The sequence below is a fragment of the Lipotes vexillifer genome, unplaced genomic scaffold (genome assembly GCF_000442215.2).
Source record: "Lipotes vexillifer unplaced genomic scaffold, Lipotes_vexillifer_v1.1 scaffold70, whole genome shotgun sequence".
NCBI lineage: Eukaryota > Metazoa > Chordata > Mammalia > Artiodactyla > Lipotidae > Lipotes > Lipotes vexillifer.
Genome location: NW_006789896.1, coordinates 2,069,186 through 2,093,987, shown reverse-complemented (window position 1 = coordinate 2,093,987; position 24,802 = coordinate 2,069,186). Strand labels below are relative to the sequence as shown.

The window sequence follows — 24,802 nt, the reverse complement described above, 5'->3', positions numbered from 1 at the left end:
CAAGGTTTCGCAGCTAGAACCTGGATCTAAAAACTCAGGTTCTTCTGTCTCAGAAGGCTTCCCCATTACAATGAATGGTTTTCCCTTCCAAAAGGGAGACACATACTTAATAAAATGTCATACTTGAACACCCCCATGGTAGTTTTAACGGCCACTTTCTGTTTTCTGGAAACCATCTGTCTGCTCGAGTGGCAGAACCAGTACTGCATGGGGTGCTGGAGCGAGGGATTAAAATTCCTAATAAGAGGAGGGTGTTTTATCTTGATGACAGGCCTCTCAGACACTAAAAACGCAGAGACGGGTGCTTGGCTCGACTGAAGGACCCCAGACTCTAGACTCTCAAGACCGGCCTGTGTTAGGTGACGAGGATCTGATGGCTAAATGTGTGAGCCTGTTGTGCACAGTCCTGGAGAGCCTTTACCCCGCAGCCTGGCTCCAACACGCCCACACAGCTTTCTCAAGGATAAGGCCCTGGAGGCTAAGATTTTAGAATGGCTGTGGCTCGTTTTGCGGGCCCTGGGTGTCAGGGGTTATAGTCCCTGATGAGTCCCGAGGACAGGGATGGTGAGACCCCAGGCCCTGCTCTCCGGGAGAGTCTAGCGTGGGGGAGAAACGCCAGCAGGCGCTCTGATAAGTGTGGTGGGTGCTCCCTTACTGCGGTGACAGGGCCCTCACTGCAGGCTGGGAGAGATGATGCCCTTCGTGGTGACCAGGGATGGGCTCACTGGCAAGTCTCTGGTGTTCCTGAACTTTGAGTTCCTAAAGCCAGCAAATGGAGGTGCCCAGGCCCTGAGCCCTGAGAACACCGAAGTCCAAGGAGGGGCTCCAGGATCAGAGCTCCTGGGATGAGTCCCTGCCTGCTGGGGAAGGCAGGGTGGGGAGGGTGGCGTGGGGAGCCGGGATCCCTGGGGCTCTGTGATCACATCAGGGTTGAACTGCTGAGTTTGACCTGGCCTTTTGGAGCCTGCCACCTCTGTAGGGAGACACTGTTTATTACCAAGTGACTTCAGGCAGATTTTGGAGTGTGGGTCAGAATTCCACCCAGCAGATTGCTTCATCCAGGTGTCACAGACTGGCAGCCAGGGGCCGTGTCCTGCCGGCCGACCTGTTTGGTTTGGCCTGGATCCCAGGGTATTTTTTTTAATAATTATTTTTTCCTGCCTCTCTTGTGGAAGGGTTGGCATGTTTTCATTGTTTGAGGTAAGCATGATTTTGCTCTTGTCTTTTTTTGTTTGTTTTATTTTGGGGGTGGGGGTGTTGCTTTTTTTAAAAATTTATTTTATTGAAGTGTAGTTGATTTACAGTGTTGTGTTCATTTCTGCTGTGCAGCAAAGTGATTCAGTTATACATAAATATACATTCTTTTTTTTAATATTCTTTTAAAAATATTTTTTAAATATTCTTTTGTTAAAATATCCTATGGTTTATCATAGGATACTGAATATAGTTCTTTGCACTATACAGTTGGATCTTGTTGTTTATCCATTTCATAAATAATAGTTTACATCTGCTAATCCCAACCTTCCACTCCATCCCTCCCCCACCCCTCTCCCCCTCAGCAACCACAAGTCTGTTCTCTGTGTCCCTGAGTCTCTTTCCGTTTTGTAGATAGGTTCATTGTGTCATATTTTAGATTCCACATATAAGTGATATCATATGGTATTTGTCTTTCTCTTTCTGACTTCACTTAGTGTGATAATCTCTAGTTGCATCCATGTTGCTGCAAATGGCATTATTTCCTTCTTTTTTATGGCTGAGTATTATTCCATGGTATATATGTACCACATCTTCTTTATCCATTCATCTGTGGATGGACATTTAGGTTGTTTCCATGTCTTGGCTATTGTGAATAGTGCTGCTATGAACATATGGGTGCAGATTAGAGTTTTGTCTGGATATATGCCAAGGAATGGGATTGCTGGATCATATGGTAGTTCTATTTGCAGTTTTCTGAGAACCTCCATACTGTTTTTCTACAGTGGCTGCACCAACTTACATTCCCAACAACAGTGCAGGAGGGTTACCTTATTTCCACACCCTCTCCAGAATTTGTTATTTGTAGTTTTTAATCATGGCCATTCTTTTTTTTTTTTAACATCTTTATTGGGGTATAATTGCTTTACAATGGTGTGTTAGTTTCTGCTTTATAACAGTGAATCAGTTATACATATACATATGTTCCCATATCTCTTCCCTCTTGCGTCTCCCTCCCTCCCACCCTCCCTATCCCACCCCTCCAGGCAGTCACAAAGCACCGAGCTGATCTCCCTGTGCTATGCGGCTGCTTCCCACTAGCTATCTGTTTTACGTTTGGTAGTGTATATATGTCCATGCCACTGTCTTCCCTCTGTCCCAGCTTACCCTTCCCCCTCCCCGTATCCTCAAGTCCATTCTCTAGTAGGTCTGCATCTTTATTCCCGTCTTGCCCCTAGGTTCTTCTGACCTTTTTTTTCCTTAAATTCCATATATATGTGTTATCATACGGTATTTGTCTTTCTCTTTCTGACTTACTTCACTCTGTATGACAGACACTAGGTCTATCCACCTCATTACAAATAGCTCAATTTTGTTTCTTTTTATGGCTGAATAATATTCCATTGTGTATATGTGCCACATCTTCTTTATCCATTCATCCGATGGTGGGCACTTAGGTTGTTTCCATCTCCGGGCTATTGTAAATAGAGCTGCAGTGAATATGGTGGTACATGACTCTTTTTGAATTATGGTTTTCTCAGGGTATATGCCCAGTAGTGGAATTGCTGGGTCGTATGGTAGTTCTATTTGTAGTTTTTTAAGGAACCTCCATACTGTTCTCCATAGTTGCTGTACCAATTCACATTCCCACCAGCATTGCAGGAGTGTTCCCTTTTCTCCACACCCTCTCCAGCATTTATTGTTTCTGGATTTTTTGATGATGGCCATTCTGACTGGTGTGAGATGATATCTCATTGTAGTTTTGATTTGCATTTCTCTAATGATTAATGATGTTGAGCATTCTTTCATGTGTTTGTTGACAGTCTGTATATCTTCTTTGGAGAAATGTCTATTTAGGTCTTCTGCCCCCTTTTGGATTGGGTTGTTTTTCTCATGTTGAGCTGCATGAGCTGCTTGTAAATTTTGAAAATTAATCCTTTGTCAGTTGCTTCATTTGCAAATATTTTTGCCCATCCATTCTGAGGGCTGTCTTTTGGTCTTGTTTATGGTTTCCTTTGCTGTGCAAAAGCTTTGAAGTTTCATTAGGTCCCATTTGTTTATTTTTGTTTTTATCTCCATTACTCTAGGAGATGGGTCAAGAAGGATCTTGCTGTGATTTATGTCATAGAGTGTTCTGCCTATGTTTTCCTCTAAGAGTTTGATAGTTTCTGGCCTTACATTTAGGTCTTTAATCCATTTTGAGCTTATTTTTGTGTATGGTGTTAGGGAGTGATCTAATCTCATACTTTTACATGTACCTGTCCAATTTTCCCAGCACCACTTATTGAAGAGGCTGTCCTTTCTCCACTGTATATTCCTGCCACCTTTATCAAAGATAAGGTGACCATATGTGCATGGGTTTATCTCTGGGCTTTCTATCCTATTCCATTGATCTATCTTTCTGTTTTTGTGCCAGTACCATACTGTCTTGATTACTGTAGCTTTGTAGTATAGTCTGAAGTCAGGCAGCCTGATTCCTCCAGCTCCATTTTTTGTTCTCAAGATTGCTTTGGCTATTCGGGGTCTTTTGTGTTTCCATACAAATTGTGAAATTTTTTGTTCTAGTTCTGTGAAAAATGCCAGTGGTAGTTTGATAGGGATTGCATTGAATCTGTAGATTGCTTTAGGTAGTATCATCATTTTCACAATGTTGATTCTTCCAATCCAACAACATGGTATATCTTTCCATCTATTTGTATCATCTTTAATTTCTTTCATCAGTGTCTTATAATTTTCTGCATACAGGTCTTTTGTCTCCTTAGGTAGGTTTATTCCTAGATATTTTATTCTTTTTGTTGCAATGGTAAATGGGAGTGTTTTCTTGATTTCACTTTCAGATTTTTCATCGTTAGTATATAGGAATGCCAGAGATTTCTGTGCATTAATTTTGTATCCTGCTACTTTACCAAATTCATTGATTAGCTCTAGTAGTTTTCTGGTAGCATCTTTAGGATTCTCTATGTATAGTATCATGTCATCTGCAAACAGTGACAGCTTTACTTCTTCTTTTCCGATTTGGATTCCTTTTATTTCCTTTTCTTCTCTGATTGCTGTGGCTAAAACTTCCAAAACTATGTTGAATAAGAGTGGTGAGAGTGGGCAACCTTGTCTTGTTCCTGACCTTAGTGGAAATGCTTTCAGTTTTTCGCCATTGAGGATGATGTTGGCTGTGGGCTTGTCATATACGGCCTTTATTATATTGAGGAAAGTTCCCTCTACACCTACTTTCTGCAGGGTTTTTATCATAAATGGGTGTTGAATTTTGTCAAAAGCTTTCTCTGCATCTATTGAGATGATCATATGGTTTTTCTCCTTCAATTTGTTAATATGGTTAATCACATTGATAGATTTGCGTATATTGAAGAATCCTTGCATTCCTGGAATAAACCCCACTTGATCATGGTGTATGATCCTTTTAATGTGCTGTTGGATTCTGTTTGCTAGTATTTTGTTGAGGATTTTTGCATCTATGTTCATCAGTGATATTGGCCTGTAGTTTTCTTTCTTTGTGACATCCTTGTCTGGTTTTGGTATCAAGGTGATGGTGGCCTCGTAGAATGAGTTTGGGAGTGTTCCTCCCTCTGCTATATTTTGGAAGAGTTTGAGAAGGATAGGTGTTAGCTCTTCTCTAAATGTTTGATAGAATTCGCCTGTGAAGCCATCTGGTCCTGGGCTTTTGTTTGTTGGAAGATTTTTAATCACAGTTTCAATTTCAGTGTTTGTGATTGGTCTGTTCATATTTTCTATTTCTTCCTGATTCAGTCTTGGCAGTTTGTGCATTTCTAAGAATTTGTCCATTTCTTCCAGATTGTCCATTTTATTGGCATAGAGTTGCTTGTAGTAATCCCTCATGATTTTTTGTATTTCTGCAGTGTCAGTTGTTACTTCTCCTTTTTCATTTCTGATTCTATTGATTTGAGTCTTCTCCCTTTTTTTCTTGATGAGTCTGGCTAATGGTTTATCTATTTTGTTTATCTTCTCAAAGAACCAGCTTTTAGTTTTATTGATCTTTGCTATTGTTTCCTTCATTTCTTTTTCATTTATTTCTGATCTGATTTTTATGATTTCTTTCCTTCTGCTAACTCTGGGGTTTTTTTGTTCTTCTTTCTCTAATTGCTTTAGGTTCAAGGTTAGGTTGTTTATTCAAGATGTTTCCTGTTTCTTAAGGGGGGCTTGTATTGCTATAAACTTCCTTCTTAGAATGGCTTTTGCTGCATCCCATAGGTTTTGGGTCGTCGTGTGTCTATTGTCATTTGTTTCTAGGTATTTTTTAATTTCCTCTTTGATTTCTTCAGTGATTACTTCATTGTTACGTAATGTATTGTTTAGCCTCCATGTGTTTGTATTTTTTACAGATCTTTTCCTGTAATTGATATCTAGTCTCATGGCATTGTGGTCGGAAAAGATACTTGATACAATTTCAGTTTTCTTAAATTTACCAAGGCTTGATTTGTGACCCAAGATATGATCTCTCCTGGAGAATGTTCCATGAGCACTTGAGAAAAATGTGTATTCTGTTGTTTTTGGAAGGAGTGTCCTATAAATATCATTTAAGTCCATCTTGTTTAATGTATCATTTAAAGCTTGTGTTTCCTTATTTATTTTCATTTTGGATGATCTGTCCATTGGTGAAAGTGGGGTGTTAAAGTCCCCTACTATGAATGTGTTATTGTCGATTTCCCCTTTTATAGCTGTTAGTATTTGCCTTATGTATTGAGGTGCTCCTATGTTGGGTTCATAAATATTTACAATTGTTTTATCTTCTTGTTGGATTGATCTCTTGATCACTATGTAGTGTCCTTCTTTGTCTCTTCTAATAGTCTTTGTTTTAAAGTCTATTTTGTCTGATATGAGAATTGCTACTCCAGCTTTCTTTTGGTTTCCATTTGCATGGAATATCTTTTTCCATCCCCTTACTTTCAGTCTGTATGTGTCTCTAGGTCTGAAGTGGGTCTCTTGTAGACAGCATATATATGGGTCTTGTTTTTGTATCCATTCAGCCAATCTGTGTCTTTTGGTGGGAGCATTTAGTCCATTTACATTTAAGGTAATTATCAATATGTATGTTCCTATTCCCATTTTCGAAATTGTTTTGGGTTTGTTATTGTAGGTCTTCTCCTTCTCTTGTGTTTCTTGCCTAGGGAAGTTCCTTTAGCATTTGTTGTTAAGCTGGTTTAGTGGTGCTGAACTCTCTCAGCTTTTGCTTGTCTGTAAAGGTTTTAATTTCTCCATCAAATCTGAATGAGATCCTTGCTGGGTAGAGTAATCTTGGTTGCAGGTTTTTCTCCTTCATCACTTTCAATATGTCCTGCCACTCTCTTCTGGCTTGCAGAGTTTCTTCTGACAAATCACCTGTTAACCTTATGGGGATTCCCTTGTGTGTTATTTGTTGTTTTTCCCTTGCTGCTTTTAATATGCTTTCTTTGTATTTAGTTTTTGACAGTTTGATTAATATGTGTCTTGGCGTATTTCTCCTTGAATTTATCCTGTATGGGACTCTCTGTGCTTCCTGGACTTGATTAACGATTTCCTTTCCCATATTAGGGAAGTTTTCAACTATAATCTCTTCAAATATTTTCTCAGTCCCTTTCTTTTTCTCTTCTTCTTCTGGAACCCCTATAATTCGAATGTTGGTGCGTTTAATGTTGTCCCAGAGGTCTCTGAGACTGTCCTCAGTTCTTTTCATTCTTTTTTCTTTATTCTGCTCTGCAGTAGTTATTTCCACTATTTTATCTTCCAGGTCACTTATCCGTTCTTCTGCCTCATTTATTCTGCTATTGTTGTTTGGCATAGGGTGTCCAGCACTGTAGCTTGCTGGTCGTTGAGCGAAGCTGGGTGCTGGTGTTGAGATGGAGATCTCTGGGAGATTTTCGCTGTTTGATATTATGTGGAGCTGGGAGGTCTCTTGTTGACCTGTGTCCTGAAGTTGGCTCTTCCACCTCAGAGGCACAGCACTGACTCCTGGCTGCAGCACCAAGAGCCTTTCATCCACATGGCTCAGAATGAAAGGGAGAAAAAGTAGAGAGAAATAATTAGTAGAAGTAGGAAGAAAGAAAGAAAGAAAGGAGGGAAGAAAGGAAGAAAAGGAAAGAAAGAAAGGACGGAGGGAGGGACTGTGGGAGGGAGGAAGGAAGGAAGGAAGGAGGGAAGGAAGGAGGAGAGAAAGAAAGAAGGTAAAGTAAAATAAAATAAAGTAAAATATAATAAAGTTATTAAATTAAAAAATAATTATTAAGAAAAAAGAACGGACGGATAGAACCTTAGGACAAATGGTGGAAGCAAAGCCATACAGACAAAATCTCACACAGAAGCATACACATACACACTCACAAAAAGAGAAAAAGGGGGAAAAATCATAAATCTTGCTCTCAGAGTCCACCTCCTCAATTTGGGATGATTCGCTGTCTATTCATGTATTCCACAGATGCAGGGTACATCAAGTTGATTGTGGAGCTTTAATCCGCTGCTCCTGAGGCTGCTGGGAGAGATTTCCCTTTCTCTTCTTTGTTCTCACAGCTCCCGGGGCTCAGCTTTGGATTTGGCCCCGCCTCTGCGTGTAGGTCGCCGGAGGGCATCTGTTCTTCGCTCAGACAGGACGGGGTTAAAGGAGCAGCTGATTCGGGGGCTCTGGCTCACTCAGGCCGGGGGGAGGGAGGGGTACGGAGTGCGGGGCGAGCCTGCGGCGGCAGAGGCCGGCGTGACGTTGCACCAGCCTGAGGCGCGCCGTGCGTTCTCCCGGGGAAGTTGTCCCTGGATCCCGGGAACCTGGCAGTGGCGGGCTGCACAGGCTCCCGGGAGGGGAGGTATGGATAGTGACCTGTGCTCGCACACAGGCCCCTTGGTGGTGGCAGCAGCAGCCTTAGTGTCTCCCGCCCGTCTCTGGTGTCCGCGCTTTTAGCCGCGGCTCGCGCCCGTCTCTGGACTTAGTTTAAGCAGCGCTCTCAATACCCTCTCCTCGCGCACCAGGAAACAAAGAGGGAAGAAAAAGTCTCTTGCCTCTTCGGCAGGTCCAGACTTTTCCCCGGACTCCCTCCCGGCTAGCCGTGGTGCACTAACCCCCTGCAGGCTGTGTTCACCCCAGTCCTCTCCCTGCGCTCCGACCAAAGCCCGAGCCTCAGCTCCCAGCCCCGCCCGCCCTGGTGGGTGAGCAGACAAGCCTCTCCGGCTGGTGAGTGCCGGTCGGCACCGATCCTCTGTGCGGGAATCTCTCCGCTTTGCCCTCCGCACCCGCGTGGCTGCGCTCTCCTCCGTGGCTCCGAAGCTCCCCCCTCCACCTCATGCAATCTCTGCCTGCGAAGGGACTTCCTAGTGTGTGGAGACCTTTCCTCCTTCACAGCTCCCTCCCACTGGTGCAGGTCCCGTCCCTATTCTTTTGTCTCTGTTTATTCTTTTTTCTTTTGCCCTACCCAGGTACGTGGGGAGTTTCTTGCCTTTTGGGAGGTCTGAGGTCTTCTGCCAGCGTTCAGTAGGTGTTCTGTAGGAGTTGTTCCACGTGTGGATGTATTTCTGGTGTATCTGTGGGGAGAAAGGTGATCTCTGCATCCTACTCTTCCGCCATCTTCCCCTCGTCCAATCATGGCCATTCTGACTGTTGTGAGGTGGTACCTCATTGTACTTTTGATTTGAATTTCTCTAATAATTAGCGATTTTGAGCGTCTTTTAAAAAAAATTTTATTGGGACTTCCCTGGTGGTGTAGTGGTTAGGAACCCACCTGCCAGTGCAGGGGACACAGGTTCGAGCCCTGTCTGGGAAGACCCCACATGCTGCAGAGCAACTAAGCCCACGCACCACAACTACTGAGCCTGCGCTCTAGAGCCCATGAGCCACAACTACTGAGCCCATGTGCCACAACTACTGAAGCCCGTGCGCCTAGAGCCCGTGCTCCGCAACAAGAGAAGCCACCACAATGAGAAGAAGCCTGCGCACCGCAATGAAGTGTAGCCCCTGCTCGCCACAACTAGAGAAAGCCTGTGCACAGCAATGAAGACCTAAACGCAGCCAAAAATAAATTTATTTAAAAAAATTTTATTGGAGTATAGTTGATATACAGCTGTGTTAGTTTCAGGTGTACAGCAGAGTGATTCAGTTATGCATATATATATATTCATTCTTTTTCAGATTCTTTTCTCATATAGCTTGTCACAGAATATTGAGTAGAGTTCCCTGTGGTGTACCGTAGGTCCCCATTGGTCATCTATCTTGTATGTGCGTGTGTTCATCCCAAGCTCCTGATTTATCCCTCCCCACCATGTTTCCCCTTTGGTAACCATAAATTTGTTTTTGATATCTATAAGTCTGCTTCTGTTTTGTAAATAAGATCATTTGTATCTTTTTTTAAATTAAATTCCACATATGAATGATATCACGTGAAATTTATCTGTCTGACTTACTTCACTTAGTATAATAATCTCTATCTAGGTCCAGACATGTTGCTGCAAATGACATTATTTTGTTGTTTTTTATGGCCGAGTAATATTCCATTGTGTATATGTACCACATCTTCTTTATCCACCTCTCTGCTGATGGACATTTAGGTTGCTTCCATGCCTTGGCTATTGTGCATAGTGCTGCAGTGTACACTGGGGTGCATGTATCCTTTCAGATTATGGTTTTCTCTGGATATATGCCCAGGAGTGAGATTGCTGGATCATATGGTAGTTCTATTTTAAGTTTTTAAAGGAATCTCCATACTGTTCTCCATCAATTGGTTATACCAATTTACAGTCCCACCAACAGTGTAGGAGGGTTCCCTGTTTCTCAATCTTGTTTACCCTTTCAAATAACCAGCTCTTGGTTTTATTGATTTTTAGAATTTTTTTTAAATTTCTATTTTATTTCCTCTCTGATCTTTATTATTTCCTTCCTTCTGCTGACTTTTTACAGGGTATTTAATTTTTTTAAATATTTATTTATTTATTTATTTAATTTATATTTTGGCTGTGTTGGGTCTTCGTTGCTGTGCGCGGGCTTTCTCTAATTGCGGTAAGCGGGAGCTACTCTTTGTTGCGGTGCGCGGGCTTCTCATTGCAGTGGCTTCCCTTATTGCAGAGCACGGGCTCTAGGCGTGCAGGCTTCAGTAGTTGTGGCTCATGGGCCCTAGAGCGCAAGCTCAGTAGTTGTGGCTCACGGGCTTAGCTGCTCTGCAGCATGTGGGATCTTCCCGGGCCAGGGGTCGAACCCATGTCCCCTGCACTGGCAGGCAGATTCTTAACCAGGGAAGCCCCTACAGGGTATTTTAAATTGGGAAATTTCACAGTGAATTTCAGGTTTCTGGCATCTCTTAAGGGAACCCTGGGGCTTTGTGATCAGATCAAGGTTGAACTGCTGAGTTTGACCTAGCTCTTTGGAGCCTACTACCTCTGTAGGGAGACACTATTTATTACCAACTGGCTTAAGGCAATTTTTACAGTGTGGGTCAGAATTCCACACAGCTCTGCTCTTTACCAGCAGTGGGACCTCAGCAAATTGCTTCATTCAGGGATCACAGACTGGCATCCAGGGGCTGTGTCCGGCCAACAGACCTGTTTGGTTTGGCCTGGATCCCAGGGTCTTTTAAACTGACAAATTTCATAGTAGAATTTGAGTTTCTGGGTTCTCTTAAGGAATGGGAAAATGTGTCTCTGTGGGGCCCACATTCCCATATAGCAGATCAGGGGACCCAGGGGTCCAACCTCCTACCCCAGCCGAGACTTGGGCTCCCCAGTTTGCTTCCTGTGTTGACAAGTTCAGCACAGCCTGTCTTACCTCCCTTGGCCTTCTCACTTGTTTCTCTTTCTTGGGCCCTGTAAGCATTTGAGTTTGTGACCTTGGGTTTAACCTCTCTGTGCCTCAGTTAACTCATCTTAAAAAGAAAACAATGCACATTGAAAATATGCTGAGTGAAAGAAGCCAGTCACAAAAGGCCATGTATTGTATGATTTCAATTATATGAAATGCCTAGAATAGGCAAATCCACAGAGACAGGAAGTAGAGTAGTGGTTGCCTAGGGCTTAGGGAAGGGGATTGAGGGACATGGGTAATGACTACTATTGAGGTAATCTTTGTGGGATGATGAAAATGTCGTAAAATTGATTGTGGTGGCACAACTTTGTGAACACACTAAAACCCACTGAATTGTACACGTGAATTTATGGCATGTGAATAATATCTCAATTTTGAAAAATAAGAGTACCTGTAGGTTGTGTTACTGTGTGAGGACAGTGCTTATTCAGTGGCCACAGTAACTATCACCTGAGATCCAAACATGCCTCCTGCTGTCTCGGACTCGTTTCTTCTTTACAGTTTTTCCACTGATTATACCCAGTGGATGCTTAGTATATTTTGTTACTTAACTCACTCTTGGGCTTTTTCAGAAGCTCTTGGGCCTTTCCTCAGAGGCAGATGTTCCGCTTTTCATGTTCAGTTATTGGAGAGTAGTGAGCAAGTGGAAACCACATTACTTAAATACTCAGCAAAGCAGATGGAGGAGATGTTTGCCTGCCAGCTTCTGTTTGGGAAATCACTGCCTGGATATGTTGCCCGATTACAGCATGTCACATACAGAACTGAGGTGGATCATTGGACTTGCCAGGGTAAAAAAGGCAGTCCAAAGTCCAGGCTGCAATTTTTACAGCACAGGAACAAACACAACTCTGGATTATCTTTCTGTCCTAACTGGAGCCAGGAGCAAAGCAGGTTCTCAGTCAGCAGTTAATGAATGAATATGATCTTATATGGTGTGTTTAAGATCACAGTTTGTCTGATTGTGACTTTGCACTAATACTGTTACATGAGTATATGCAGTGCAGAACACATTGCATGCATTATCTTATGTAATTCTCTAAAACCAGTGCAAAGTCACAGCCAAGGCTGTCTCCGCTAAAGACACAGAAATGTGCATGCAGTGGCTGAAACCTCTGCCACCTCCTGGCCAGGCCATTTGGACACCAACAAATGAAATGAGATAGGGTTAAATGAAATAATGCATGTAAAGTGCCTGGCACCCAGTAGGCATCCAACAGGTGGGAGCTTTGATGTTTTAAGAGGGGATAATGTAACATGGTAGATTTCAGACCTGGTGTCAGAAGAATCTAGGTTTGACTTCGGCACTTACCATCCGTAAGTTGTGTGATGTTGTGTGTTTCATTAACATCTCTGAGCCTGTTTCCCCATCTGTAAAATGGGTATTATAGTACCTAGCTCTGTGGCTTATTTTAAGCTTTAAATGAGATAACACGTGTAAAGCATCCACCACATTACCTAGCATGTAGTAAGTGCTCAGCAAATGGTTACTTCTTTCCTGCCTTAATGGTAGAAAACCAGCCCTAGACCTTCATTTCAACATCTCAAGTATGTACCTCATCTGTATGTACACCCGTGTGCGGTGGAGGAATGCTTCAGAGATGTCTAACACTAGACAGTGGCGAAAATGCATGGAGAAGGCTGCACTTCAGTTGGGGACTGAGTTCTGCACGAGGGAAGTACCCTCTGTAATTGGGTGTGTGCACTTTGCAGCTGACGTGCTTTAAGAAGATGGGCGGGAGGAAATGGTGTACAGTTGAGGGGGCCTGGGCTTTGTAGGTGCCAAGGTTCAGATCCTCTGTGACCTCAAGAAAGGGACTTGGTTTCCCTGAGGCTCTGTTTCAAATCTAAATGATGAGATGATAATAACTACAGAAGGCGGTTGCTGTGAGGACTAACCAACCCCTGAAATACTTAAGAGTGTGTTCCTGGGAAGTGGTCAGCTCCCCGGTCCTCATGCAGCCTGTGGTTGTCCCCGAGCTGCGTAACAGAGGAGATGATAATAACTACAGAAGGCGGTTGCTGTGAGGACTAACCAACCCCTGAAATACTTAAGAGTGTGTTCCTGGGAAGTGGTCAGCTCCCCGGTCCTCATGCAGCCTGTGGTTGTCCCCGAGCTGCGTAACAGAGGACGAGGGGCCCAGTGCGGGGCTGTGGTTTTGTTGCTGAGATGAGGCCCCGGGTTCTCCTTGGGTGAAAGACACATTCTGGCCTGTCTGTGGCTCCTTCTCAATCAGGGACAGGGTAGTCGGTGTGGCACTTTGTGAAGCTGAGAGCAGTGTAGAGAGCTTGGAGTTGGCCAGCATTGGGCGTTGTGCCTCCTGGGGAAGGGATGTTGCTGCCATCCTGCGACACCTCTGACTAGTTGAGAATGGAGGCTCTGAGCAGTCTCTAGAGGATACTTCGTCAGCCAGAGTTTTTAGAGAAATGAAGCAGAAGCAGATCTCTTCTCTGGGACATAGAACAGCAATGCATGTGACCCTAATGTCAGCAGAGGTCCCTGGGACTTGAGATCTGCGCCGAATATTAACTTCAGAACTAGTTGAGATCCCCCAGCTGTGGCTCACAACGTGGAGATGAAAGAGGAGACGGGGTGTTCTTCTGAAGAGACACTAGCCTGGAACTGGGGGCGCCCGGATTTCAAACTTCACTTCCTCTGCTTCCCGTTGTAGTTGCTTTTTCTCTCTGCCTGTGCCCTGTGGAGAGACCAGGTCCTGCTGACGGTGGCTATTTGGGGCACCCCCAAGGGGGTGGTTCACCCCTAGGCAAACGCATGTCAGGTCACATCCTGGCATCGGCATCTGTCCCCAGCCACGGCCCTGGGGACCTGGTCCTTCTCAGTGTGCGTTTTGAGATCCTGGTAGTGGTGCCCTTTGCCCCTCCTAACTTGAATTGTAAACTAGGGGTTAGGCCCGTCCGAGTACAGTTCTGATTTACCCAACAGGTTAGGTGTTGATGAGCAGGCGACCCCTTGTCACCAGTACAGCAGCGTGGGGCTTTGCCCGTGTTTCCCTACAGCTTGCCCTGCGGCCCCGCCCACCGGCAAGATGGGTCCCTGGGCAGATGCTTACTGATTCCTCACTTACTGTGTGGGGAGCTCTAGACGCGGGGAGAGGGCTGGCGCTCAAGAGGCAGAGAATCGTGGCACCAGTCTGTCCTCAGGGACTCTGGCGTGCAGCTGTGGGGCTAGAAACATGAAACACGTGAGAAAGAACCCGTGACATGCGATGGTGCAGTGCTGGGCACAGACTGCAGGGTCGCCGAGTCCTTCAGCGTGCAGAGGAGGAGTGGTCCTTCCTGGGATGGTCGGGGAAAGCAGGGGGTTGGATGTGAACTGGACTTAAGGCTGGCTAGGCTGTGGACGGGAGCGGGAGCTTCCCCGTGGAGTGGAATGGACAGGAAGTGTCCAAGGAGTAGCATAGCAGGGCCCAGTAAGAAGCCCTGACTGGAGAGGAAAGTGGTGCTGGGCAGCTGAGCAGTGAGACTGCAGAGGTCCGCGGCCCTGTCTTGATCCCCTGACTGTCAGGTAGAGAGCGTGGGCTCGGGTCGTGGGACAAGTCTTCCTGCTGTGGCCCCAGGGGTGACCCACAGGGCCAGGCCCAGTGCTCTAAGAACTGGTGGTTTTGGTGAGAACATGTTCTCAGGGTTTCCCTCCACAGGGAACCACTGTTTGTCATTGTCTCGCTCTCCTGGACACTGATAATATTCTTCCTCCAAGAGCAGATAGAGACTTGGGGTTCCAGGCCCTCGGGAACTGAATGGGCCATTGTATTTGTAGTGGCCTGGGGTGCCCTGAGTTGCGTCCTGGTAAGATTCGGGGTGGGGGGGCCTTGCAGCTGGTGTAGAGCGAACGGGAATGTCGGGGGGTGCTGAACACAGATACTCCCCTTGCCCATCTCCTCCCCCTTCAGGAGACCCTGTTACACTTGCCCGCTGTCACCCGACGTTAGTGCCCCATTCCTCACGCTCTCCCACCGTTTGGTCTCTGTCAGCCTTTGCAGTCTTCAGAGTTCCCTAAACGCTGTTCAAATCCCTACCACCCACCGCTGCAGATCACTCGTACCTTCCGTGGCTGCTCACGGCCACCAGAAGCAAAGGCCACTTCCTTTGCCAAGCACGTGAGTGGGCTCAGCCTCTCTGGCCCTGTCACCCACGTCTCCTCCACCTGTGTCCTTTGTGCTGCCAATCCAAGTGCCTCTCTCCTTCCTCTGAGCCTTTGTTCATGCTGTTCCCTCTGTCTGGGCTTCCTCACCCTGAGTGAACACCTACTGATCTGTCAGAACCCCTTTCAAAAGCTGACCCTCATGAAGCCACACCTAACTCCCTCCCCACGAAAGCTGCCGCTTGTGCTCTTTCTCGCCTGCCCCCTCCTCACCTTGCACTGTCCTCACCAGATTTTTTTTCTCTGTTTTGTATGAAAAGTCCTTGAGGCCTCTCTGTTTCCCCTCCACGGGATTCTGGCAGAGAGCCCCTCAGGGGCAGGGAATGCATCCCCTTTGCTGTCTCTCAGGTGGGGAGGAGGGCCCTTTCCGGTGGCTCAGGGACCGTTTGTGACCTGAAACAAGGAGACAGGCGAGGAGGTGGTTCCAGGACGGGCTGTGCTGCTGGCAGGGCTGCGTCTTTGCTGCCCTGCTGGAGCCTCATGAATGTAATTACTCCCACTCTCAGGGCTGCTCTAACACCGACGGAGCAGAAACACACATGGCCTGGCTTCCCCAGGGGCATCGCAGTCAGAGTCCCCGGGCAGCCTGTCTGGGCAGGAGGGGAGGCACAGCTGCTTGCAGCGGCTTTGGTGATCCCCACATCCTGGACTCCTCAAGAACAAGGGGACACAAGATCTAGGTCTCTGTGGAATTTAGGAAACAGGCATGGAAAACTCAAGCTAGAGAAAAGTCATTCTAGGTTTTTCAGACTGTATCACCAATGCTGTGGGCAGTGCGAAATGTCAAATCCAGTCTCTTAGGATGATAAAAAAAAAAAGTTTGCTGCTGCATTGGCTGGGAATCGAACCCGGGCCTCCCGCGGGGCAGGCGAGAATTCTACCGCTGAACCACCAGTGCTCCAGCTGTGAGCAGCTGTGTGAGCACCTCCCTTTAACCCCAGTCCTCTTGTCTGTACACTGATTCACAGAATGGAAGGCCACATCAGCACAGCTGCAACGGCAGAGGCTTAGGCTCCAGAGCAGGAGAGAAGGCAGGAGGAGGCTGTGTGCGCGCGCGTGGACACGTGCGCGGGTGTGTATGTGTGTGCATTATGTGTGTGCGTGAGAAGTTGATTTGCCTTCAGACGTCAGGACAGGAAGTAGAGCTCAAGTCTTTCCTTCTCAGTAGCAAAAAGCCCACTGAGACTCTGGGGACTTCCTCCTCTCTGAAGTGTGGGTCCTCCCGTCCCACTTTCACGTGGTATGTTGAGCTGTTTTACAGCTCACGGGCTTCAGCACAGCTTCCTCCTGGAGACTGGCCAAGGCTGGGAGGGGGCAGCAGGAGTCCCCTTACGGGGGGGAAGGGTCCCACAGCCAGTGGTGCCTCTGTGGAGAAGCCAGCTGCTGTTCGTGCTCACGAAGCAGGGAAGTGCGCTCAGAGATTCGCAGCACCCTTGGCTGCTGCAGGCCGGGCGTGACTGAGGAGCTGGATCCTGCAGCAGGATCTCTGGGGGAGCTTGCCAGGAAGAGGCCAAAAAGCAGCACTGCATTGGCCGGGAATCGAACCCGGGCCTCCCGCGTGGCAGGCGAGAATTCTACCACTGAACCACCAATGCTCTGGCTGTTCTCTGGCACACCTGCAGGGCTTTTCTCAAGAGGCTGTGTCTGTCGTGATAGTCAGCGTGCTCTGACACGTCACTGGGCCTCGTGTGGCTGGTTTGTCCTGTTTGAGAATACAGCGGGTTTATGTAGAGCCATCCTTGCTGCGCCTTTTTACACTGCTTAGGGAGGGGGCACTTATGGAACTGGCTTCCTCCCGAGGCCCTTGGTTCATCCACAGCCCTCAGCCCCCTGGGGTGGGCTTGGTGGAATCACACCCTATAAAGATCAAAGCAAGAGGGCCCTCACAGACCATCTGCACAGCCCCTTCCTGGAATCCCTGTTTCTGCTCCCACATCCACCAGCTCAGGAGTCAGGCCTGTTTGATTCACCTGTGGCCAGAGTCCCAGGCACAGAATAGATGCCCCCTGTGACTTGCGGGATTGAATCTTTATCAAGCCCTGTAATCCCCATTGAACAGCCTTTTTACAGGAGTGGTCACAGCCTCACAGGACAGCACATTTAGTTAAAGAACGCTAATTACTAGCAGGTTCCTGACACCGAGCTGGAACCACACAAACTAATTAATACCTTTTGGACTTGACTGTCCTTAAAATTCTTTGAGCCAGCCTGAGACCCCCATTTATGCCATAGGCGAGCAGTGTACCTGCTGTGATGGGCACAGAGCAATTAGGCAATGAGTCCAGGCAGCTACTTTGAAAAGTCTGTGATCTCTAGGCCTCCCTCATCACACCTTCAGCTGCTATACGTGTCCTAGTCCCTCCCACCTGATGATGGGACAGTCTCCCCCTTCCCATCCATCTCATGGCTTCTTAAAACACCCTTTCACCATCTCTTCAAAACCCATGAGCAGCTTCCCTGTTACCCACGATGTGAGATCCCGTCTCCTGAATCTGAGCTGCCGAGTCAGCTCATCCTAGTTGATTTCCTGCTGTTCTCTGGACTCCAGGCAGATTTGGCTATTTTTCTCTCCTTGCCTTTGTCCACACATTTGCTCCTGCCCAGAACACCTGCTTCCTTCTCTCAGGGTCCCTGCCTCCTCCGAGGTCCAGCTCAGTTCCCACTCCTGGGAAGATGTCCCTGACCCCCAGGCCGCAGCTCCCCAGTGGTTGTCTGGGCCCCTCATGCCACAATTTGCCTACATGAGGCTTCTCACCGTAGAGACGCTGTGAGCCTCCAAAGGGCAGAGTGTCTTCACGTCCACTGGGCCCTGAAAGGAGACCCTGGTTCCTGATGGAGCTCGGCCTCCCTGTGCTCGCCTCCATTCGGGTGGGGCCTGCCTTGGGAGCATCCCCCCAGGGTGACCACAGGCACTGCCTCCCTCAGACCCCCTCTTCCCTGCTAGCATCACCCCCCAGGTGGGCACTTTGCAGGCGTCTCTACCCTTCCTGCCCTCTCCCCTCTCCCTGCTGCTTCCCACTGCCTCGGCCGTATTTCAGGCCGCCCTTCCTGACCCTGATGGCTGCGGTGTTCTCCCTTGGAGATATTTCAGTCTCCCTCTGTCAAACCAGGCCACCTGCACCAGAGGCAGCCTCTCTGGTCAAAACATAGACATAAATATGTCACCCCTTTGCTGGAAACCTTTCACTGGCTCGTCTTTTCCTTTTTTTTTTTTTTGCATTACGCGGGCCTCTCACTGTTGTGGCCTCTCCCATTGTGAAGCACAGGCCCCGGATGCACAGGCTCAGCGGCCATGGCTCACGGGCCCAGCCGCTCCGCGGCATGTGGGATCTTCCCGGACTGGGGCACGAACCCGCGTCCCCTGCATCAGCAGGCGGACTCTCGACCGCTGCGCCGCCAGGGAAGCCCTCGTCTTTTCCTTTAACTGTCCCCAGCCACCCCTTCCACACACTGGACTCCTCACCCTTCCCTAAGTACACCATGTTTTTTGGGGGCCCCCGCCTTTAGCCAGGCTCTTCCCTGTGCCTGAGGTTCCCTGCCTTCCTTTCTTTACCCGGAAAAGGCCTACTATAATGGCTCTAAGATCTGACTCAGATGGCACCTCCCCATCAGCCCAGGGAGACTTACCTGCGGCGTTCTTGCTTCTGTGGTGTTGCTTGTGTCATGTTGCTACACATCCTTGTTTGTTTGTGGATCCCCAGAAATAATGACACAGACACAGAGAACCACTTGGGTGCATGAACTGCTTGCAACACTGAGCAAGTATTGAATGAAGACGGTGGATCTCTACAGTTTTGGGGCCCCAGCAGGGCCTTCACTTGCATTCTCTCAGATTCCCAGAAGTGAGATTGCTCACGGTTCTTCATTCCGTCATAGACAAAGGGAAACAGAGACCCAGAAAAGGGAAAGGACCGTGACCCAGCCAACGCCTCCCACTCAGCAGCAGAACTGGGAAAGCCCTGCCCCGGGATGCCTGACTCCCAATTCCTCTTTCTAAACAGGTCATCTCCCTCCCTCACCCCAGCCCTGGGCCCCAGAGCCGGCAGCAGCAGGTGCAGCCTGATCCCGCTGGTCCTGCAGCCCCTCTCTGCTCCCTCTCCAGGCTGGTCCGGGAGTTCGTGGCCCAGAACAACACCGTGCAGATCAAGCATGTGATCCAGACGCTGTCTCAGGAGTTTGCCCTGTCCCAGCACCCGCACAGCCGGAAAGGGGGCCTCATCGGCCTGGCCGCCTGCTCCATCGCGTTGGGCAAGGTGAGCCCTTCTCCTGGAGGGACGTACACACCAGCCAGGGCCCTGACCCTGACCCCCGAGCCCCAGCAGGGTGTTGCACACTTGTGATTTCTTTATTGCCATTCTCTCCACATCTCAGACCTCAAGGCTGGCTCTGCGGCCTTGCACCCAGGGTCCTGGGTGTGATCCCTATCCCAGCAAGCTGACTGGCAAAGGGTCTTTTAGCCCAGCCCTTACTCGAGGGCCTGAGCGTCTCCAAGGGAGCCGAGGGCTGGGTTCCCGAGGTCTGACCCATTCTGAGCTGCTTCTGCTCCTGCCCCATCTCAGGACTCGGGGCTCTACCTGAAGGAGTTGATTGAGCCGGTGCTGACCTGCTTCAACGATGCTGACAGCAGGCTGCGCTACTACGCGTGTGAGGCCCTCTACAACATCGTCAAGGTGGCCCGAGGCGCTGTGCTGCCCCACTTCAACGTGCTCTTTGACGGGCTGAGCAAGGTGACCGCTCCTCACTCGACTGGGCTGAGCTCACCCAACACACCTGACTTGACCTTTCGGAACCTTGAGCGCTGGCCTCCCTTTTCCCAGATGCAAGGGGAGCACATAAGCACATGCTGCCAGGGGTGCTTGTTGTCTGTTCAATCTAATGATATATTTTTAGATGGGCCTGTAAATATTTATGTTTGTTTTTCCCCCACACCTCTATTAATTTATCTTTAGTGCATTTTACAAAAGCATCAGTCCACCACGAATTGGAGGGGAAAAAACAGTCATTTGAGAGCACTGACCTCCCTTATAGAAGGTGAAGGTGGTGATTCCATAGTACAGACTGTATTTCCCCTGCAAGGAGAGCATAGCCCATAAGCTCTAGAAAAAGCTTAGAAAGGCTTTGGGTTCCCTGATAGCTCATCAGCACCTCTCTCATCGTCATGGAGTTCCCCTCCCTGAAGTCGTTTCTAGAGGATTAGCCTCACAGCTGATCTGTCCCCTCCTCCAGGAGTGGAGAGAGGACGCAGCATTGTAAGACTGGAAAGCCCTGAGGAAGGCCAACGGGAAGCAACCACCTGACTGGTGGCAGCAGGTCCCGGCGGTCCCTGAGCAGAACGGGGGTCTGCCACATCTCGGCAGCATTGCCAAGTTCCGCTTTACCCCTTGCCTCCCCTGCCTGTCTTGCATCTGTGCACTGAGAGAGGTGCCCATGTGATGTTCAGGCTGCCCCAAGGCCTTTGCTGTTGGACTTCAGTGGATTCCTTGTCTTCTGTATTGACAGTGACCCTCTCTCCACCTCTGTCTCTCTCATAGTTGGCTGCTGACCCAGACCCCAATGTGAAGAGCGGCTCTGAGCTCCTAGACCGCCTATTAAAGGTACTTGTACTTGGTCCCCACTCTTATTTTTAGCATCTGTTTCCTCCATCTGTCTGTACAGCTTATAAATTCTATCATTGGGATGCTCTTCGTAATTAAAAAAATTTTTTTTCATTTACATACGGTTAATGGAATAGTATACAGCTCTATGATGAGAGTATAGAGTTATGTCAACAGCAGGATCAAAATACAGAACCATTCTGTCACCCTAATGTCCCATCGTGCTGACCCCACCCTGCCCCCAGGGACAGGGGCAGTTTATGCTCAGCTCACCAGGGCATTCAATCCAGACCACAGAGATGCAGGGTTTTGCCTTTTGATTAGTTCTCTCGACCTTGATTCCTGCTTTCAGTGCATCCTTTTTGCTGGTCCTTCGGCCTGTGTGAGGCAGGATGCTCCGGGGGCCTCTCCTGCCGGACTCAGGCTCCGTCATCTTCCTCTGTGTCCGCCTGACCCCTGGAGCCAGCCCGGGCCAGGGATTCAGCCAGGTCAGGCAGCCCCGCCCCCAGCAGGCAGCTCTCATGCCTTTGACCCACAGGACATCGTGACGGAGAGCAACAAGTTCGACCTGGTGGGCTTCATCCCCTTGTTGCGGGAGAGGATTTATTCCAACAACCAGTACGCCCGGCAGTTCATCATCTCCTGGGTAAGGTCCGGCCCCGCGACACTCCTTCTCCAGCCTTAAGGAGCCTCTAGTTGAGTGAGGTCTGCTCTCTGGCTTACCTGGGCACTTCCTGTGGCTGCGGGGATGCCTCACTGTTACCCCTCTAGGAGCCAATGACAGCAGATAATCCGAAAACACATTTATTCAGCTTTGCCCCCAAAGCCCATCACGTTTGCCTCTGAAGAGGATGTGGTTCCTTCCTTGTCTCCAGAAACACCCAGATTTACCTTTGAAGCCAGCTGTGCTCCTCCAGCTGTCACACCTCTTCTAGCCTTGCCCACCTTTCCCATGGGCTCCCTCCCGCACCCCCCGCCCCGCCCCCGGGCATCTGAACTGCCCTGGGGTTAAATTGCCGTTCCCCTGCCCATTGAACAGAAACAACAGCTGCTAGCACCCACTCCCCCATGGGACACCCGCAGTGCCGTGAAAAGGTGCCTCAGCAGGGCCCCTTCTCGCTGGCCAGTCCAGAGGATGGGCGAGGAGATGCAGGTTCTCTGGCTGGTGACTTTCCATGATGGTTTCCTCCCCTGGGGCAGATCCTGGTTCTGGAGTCCGTGCCAGACATTAACCTGCTGGATTATTTGCCGGAGATCCTGGATGGACTCTTCCAGATCCTGGGCGACAACGGCAAAGAGATTCGGAAAATGTGAGTGGAGGAGGGGAGGGCAGGCGGCTGCAGGGGCCCCTCGGTGCGTACGCGTACCCCACACCCAACAAGACAGGCGGCGAACACGAAATTCACCGTCCTCTTCCTGGCTCGTGTGCTTCCTGCTTTGAGGAGCTAGGAGATCATCCACCCCCAGCCTCGCCTCTGAAAAATGTCCGTCTGACAAGTGTGTCCCACAGAGCACAGCAGAAATGGCACTGGTGGAGGCTCCTCTGGCTCTGGCTGCATGAGCTGTCTCCTTTCTCCTTTGCTCCTTTGCTCATTGGTAGGTGTGAGGTGGTCCTTGGAGAATTCTTGAAGGAAATTAAAAAGAACCCCTCCAGTGTTAAGTTTGCTGACCAACACAACATCCTGGTGATCCACTGCCAGACCACGGGTGAGTGTGTAAAGGCCCCAAGGCCACCACCACCTCCTCAGAAGCACCGTCTCCCCATTGTGTAAAGGCCCCAAGGCCACCACCACCTCCTCAGAAGCACCTTTCTGTCTCCCCATCTCAGAGTGAGTCCTCGTGGGAGTGTGAATCAGTGTGACAGTGGGTCCTGGAGCCGTGGGTCCTTGTGGGAGAGATTCCAATTCTCTAGCAAAGGCATAACTAACCAAGTTCAGGAATTAAAAATGGGGGACCTTACTATATATCCTAATTCATGACTTAGCAATCCATAGTAATACTAACAGTGTTCTCCTTATGGCATAACTTTTTACTGTATAAACAATATATGATGCTTGTGTATATAATTTAGAAAAACAGATACCAAAATAAAATACAGTCCCACAACTTAGGCAAAAGTGTTCCTCAATTCTTACAGAATGTCAACATCAAAACATTGAAAAATTAGAGAATACCAACATAAATGTAAAGACATCCCACATTTATGGATTAGATGACTTAAGATGACAATACCTCCCAAATTGATCTCCATATTCAATTCAGTCGATAGCAAAATAACAGCTGCATTTTTTTTCAGAAATGTTTCAGATCCTAAAATTCATATGGAAATGCAAAGGATCCAGAATAGGCAAAACTACGTTTCAAAAGAGGAAAAAAATTGGAAAATTCATACGTCCCAATTTCAAACCTTACTACAAAGCTACAGTAATAGATGGATAGATCAAATAGAACTGAGAATCCATAAAATAAACCTTTACATTTATGGTCAGATATTTTTCTTAAGAGGTGCGAAACAATTCATTGGGGGAAATTAGTCTTTTCAACAAATAGCACTGGAACAACTGGATACCTGCATGCAGAAAAATGAAGTTAATGAAGTTGGACCCCCTCCTGACACCATACACACACAAAGAAAAACTCCAAATAGATCACAAGCCTATGTACTGTATTTAGAACTATATAATTCTATTTAGGGGTAAATCTTTATGACTTTTGGTTGAGCGACGGCTTCTAAAATATGACAGCAAAAGCACATGGGACAAAAGGAAAAAATAGGTATTTGGGGATTCATCAAAATTAAAAACTTTTATGCTTCAAAGGACACTATCAAGGGACTTCCCTGGTGGTCCAGTGGTTAAGACACCGTGCTTCCACTGCAGGGGGCATGGGTTTGATCCCTGGTCCCAGAACTAAGATCCCGCATGCCGCACTGCATAGCCAAAAAACAGAAGGAAAAAAGCAAAAGACACTATCAAGAAAGTGAAAAGACAGTTCCACTAAAGGGAAGAGAATATTTGTAAATCATATATCTGATATGGGACTTGTATCTAGAATATATAAAGAACTTTCATTACTCAAATAAACTCAGTTTTAAAAAATGAGATCTGAATAAACATTTCTCCAGAGAAGATATACAGATGGCCAAAAAGCACATAAAAAGGTGCTCAACATCCTTAGCCATCATGGAAATGCAAATCAAAAACACTATGAGATACCACTTTACATCCATTAGTATTAGTATCATTGGCAAGTATCAAATAAAATAAAAAGGAAAATAACATGCTGGCAAGAACGTGGGGTAATTAGAAACCTTATACACTGCTGGTGGGAATGTAAAATGGGACAGCTGCTTTGGAAAACAGTCTGGCAGTTCCTCAAAAAAACATCGGACCCAGCAACTCCACTCCTAGGTATATATCCAGGAGAAACGAAAACCTATGTCCACACAAAACCTTTTACGTGAATGTTCATAACAACGTTATTCGTAATAGCCAAAAAGTAGAAGCCACTCAAACGTCTATCAACTGGTGAATGGATAAATAAAATGTGATATATGCCTATAAGTAGGTATTATTTTACATTTAATCCTGTGAAGGACCTGATCAGATTGGTTTCTTATAAAGATTTACTATAGGATCAATGCGGATAATCAGTTGCAGGGGTGGACAGGGAGACATTTAGAATGGAGACAGGAGGGACATTGGGAGATTGCTGCTATGTCCCAAAGATGCCTGAACTAAGGTAGCAGCAGTGTGATAGGAAAGATGGGACAAATTTGAGAGATGTTGTCTAGAATTAATGGGACTCAGCAAGTAATGGAGGAGAAAAGAAAAGGGAAAGGGGGGAGTCACAGCAAGCTCCTACTTCTCAGGACGCCACTCAGGCAACATCACCAGAGAGTAAAAGCTCCCAAACCGTACAATATCAAGAGTTAATAAACTTTCAGAAACTCTAAAAGAATAGGCTACAGAACCAGACTCCCTGGATTCAAATCCAGCTCCTCCATTTCTTGTGTTGCCTTGGACAAGTTACTTTACATTTGCAGGCCTCTGTTTCCCATCTGTACAGCAA

At 47.5% G+C, this 24,802-nt stretch overlaps 2 non-coding genes across 2 annotated transcripts; both read right to left on the bottom strand.

Moving 5' to 3' along the window:
• Positions 1 to 15,964: 15,964 nt before the first annotated feature.
• TRNAG-GCC (transfer RNA glycine (anticodon GCC)) lies at positions 15,965 to 16,035 on the bottom strand. Its single transcript has one exon. It is a non-coding gene; the product is annotated as a tRNA-Gly (tRNA).
• A 626-nt stretch (positions 16,036 to 16,661) lies between these two features.
• On the bottom strand, positions 16,662 to 16,732 carry TRNAG-GCC (transfer RNA glycine (anticodon GCC)). The gene has a single exon. It is a non-coding gene; the product is annotated as a tRNA-Gly (tRNA).
• Positions 16,733 to 24,802: the final 8,070 nt, after the last annotated feature.